Below are 2,185 nucleotides of genomic sequence, written 5' to 3'. Positions count from 1 at the left end.
CGACCCGATACCGGATAAGCGGATGAAGATGGATGGATGGATGGATGAAAATAAATGGGAGCATAATTTACCAAAGGAACATCATAATGTATAGAAGAAGACTTGAAACTACCGATTGATACCATGAAATCATTATTAAAATGTTTACTAAATCAAGTGAAAAATAAGCTTAATAGAGTTTATCATAGACTTTAGGTTATATTATATTATAGACTACAGACAAACAGATTTCAGCATGCTCTTATATTATTATTATATGATATTGTATTTCAGCATGCCCTGATATTGTCAATTTAGACAAATCTAAGGAGTATTTTTCAAAGTATGTATGAGGGGGACAGATAAAGCTCAGTGGCTGGCAAATAATTCATACAATTCCTGATATTAAAGTTCTGAGTGAAGTGTATAAAGACTGAAGAACTCACCGATGACGTCATTCATGTGCATATTAAGTAGCCATGTGGATTTAGAGAAAGCAGCTAAGTTTACAGGAAGACATTTCAAGATTCATGCTACAAAACTGACAAAAGGTTTGTGTGGCAGAGCAGCATGCGGTGGTTGTGTAACAGGGCGGCAATGAGAGACGCGCATTGAAATATCGCTTTCTGCATGTTTCTGCGTGTTGAACAGGTAGGCCTACGCGTCTTTTACTCATGAAGGTTTTGATGTACTTACAGTAATGAGTGTAGCATTAGTTCATCTGCACACTGGGCCGTTCCCAGTTAGGTACACACTACAGGCTACCTGCTCCGCTGTGTGTGTGTGTGTGTGTGGAGCGGACATCGGCGTTCTGAATCCCGTCTATCTTCCAAAATACAACGCTTGTATCCAAATGAATCATGCTCAAAGCTGCATGGCATTTTACCTGGGCGTAGTCTAGTGTGATTACATCCTCACTCCATACGGAAAGTAACCAGCATGTGAATAAAGACGCAAATACGCAGGCCTTGGTTTGCACTCTCCCTTTGTAATGTTACCTATGTGGCTGAGTAATGTCAAAAGTTGTATCTGATGCACCTAATGAAAAAAACATAATAATTGCCAGTAGGCACCTTGGAAGTGAATAAAACACTACCTTCAACTGTTCATAAGTGGGATGGCACTGGGAAGTGGGATGGGAAGGAAGTTTGTCCTTGCCTCCGTGGCCCAGTGCTTGGTCTTGGCGAGAACTGTTGGGTGTCTGTACAGAACATCCCAGAGTCCGGTCTAGACCTGTTAATGTGATTTAGCGCTATATAAATAAAATTGAATTGAATTGAATCGAATGGCATACGGACAGCAGATTGTCTGGTTAATTGGTCATACAAGGGGGGGGGGGGCTCTGAAGCCATGTATACCTTGGATGTGATGGGTCTGCACAGTCCTGTTCTCATCCTGTTGAGACTGGGATACATGGGGTACATGACCGATCAACATGAAAGGACATCCCCTGCTGGGCTTTATGTTGGAATCAGTGGAGCTTGTGAGACCAGCAACCTGCAGAGGGGGGGGGGCATCTCCAGATCCCTGTTGAAGAATGGAGGAAGGATGTAAAATAAGGAGGACAAGGAAAGGAAGGGTGCAAAAGGAAGGAGGAGGGATGAAGGCTGTAAATGAAGGTGGGTGGAAGTGTAGGGATGTTCCTGAATCTGATATTCTGCAAAGTATAAATAGTAATGTTTATTCTTACGTGTATAAATTGTTTAAAGAAAGAAGACTTTAGACTTTATTGTCCCCAAGGGGAAATTCTTTGAGCCTACAGAGAAACAAAAGTACAAACACAACAGAACGGGGGGGGGGGGGGCTTGGGCAATGTATTTGGCAGTAATGTGGGTACATGTAGGCCTGGCGTGATAGCAGTGTTGGGCAAGTTCCTTTTAAAAAGTAGATAGTCACAGTTACTAGTTACTTCATCCAAAAGGTAACTAAATTAGATACTCAGCTACAGATTATAAAAGTAACTAGTTACTTCAGAAATTAACTAAGGTGTTTGTATATGAGCGATACCCCCCGTGTTTTCGCCCTTTCATTCCTAACCACACAGCTGACACCCTGCCGATGGAGATGGTAGAGACAATTGGACAGTGGAGACAGTTGGACGGTGAAGACAGAATCGCCACGGGCTGCTGTGGACAGGTCAGTCTCGCAAGCGCTCTCAGGACGGTGAACTGAGACTCCGTTACCTGTCGGTCAACAGTTAATGATT

General features: G+C 42.7%; 1 protein-coding gene across 1 annotated transcript in view; it reads left to right on the top strand.

The window, feature by feature from the left end:
- LOC116704548 (15-hydroxyprostaglandin dehydrogenase [NAD(+)]-like) overlaps positions 1-2,185 on the top strand; it is a 26,350-nt gene that overhangs the window by 4,725 nt on the left and 19,440 nt on the right.

Source organism: Etheostoma spectabile, chromosome 2 (genome assembly GCF_008692095.1).
Source record: "Etheostoma spectabile isolate EspeVRDwgs_2016 chromosome 2, UIUC_Espe_1.0, whole genome shotgun sequence".
Lineage (NCBI taxonomy): Eukaryota > Metazoa > Chordata > Actinopteri > Perciformes > Percidae > Etheostoma > Etheostoma spectabile.
This window is presented reverse-complemented; position numbering and strand designations above follow the sequence as displayed.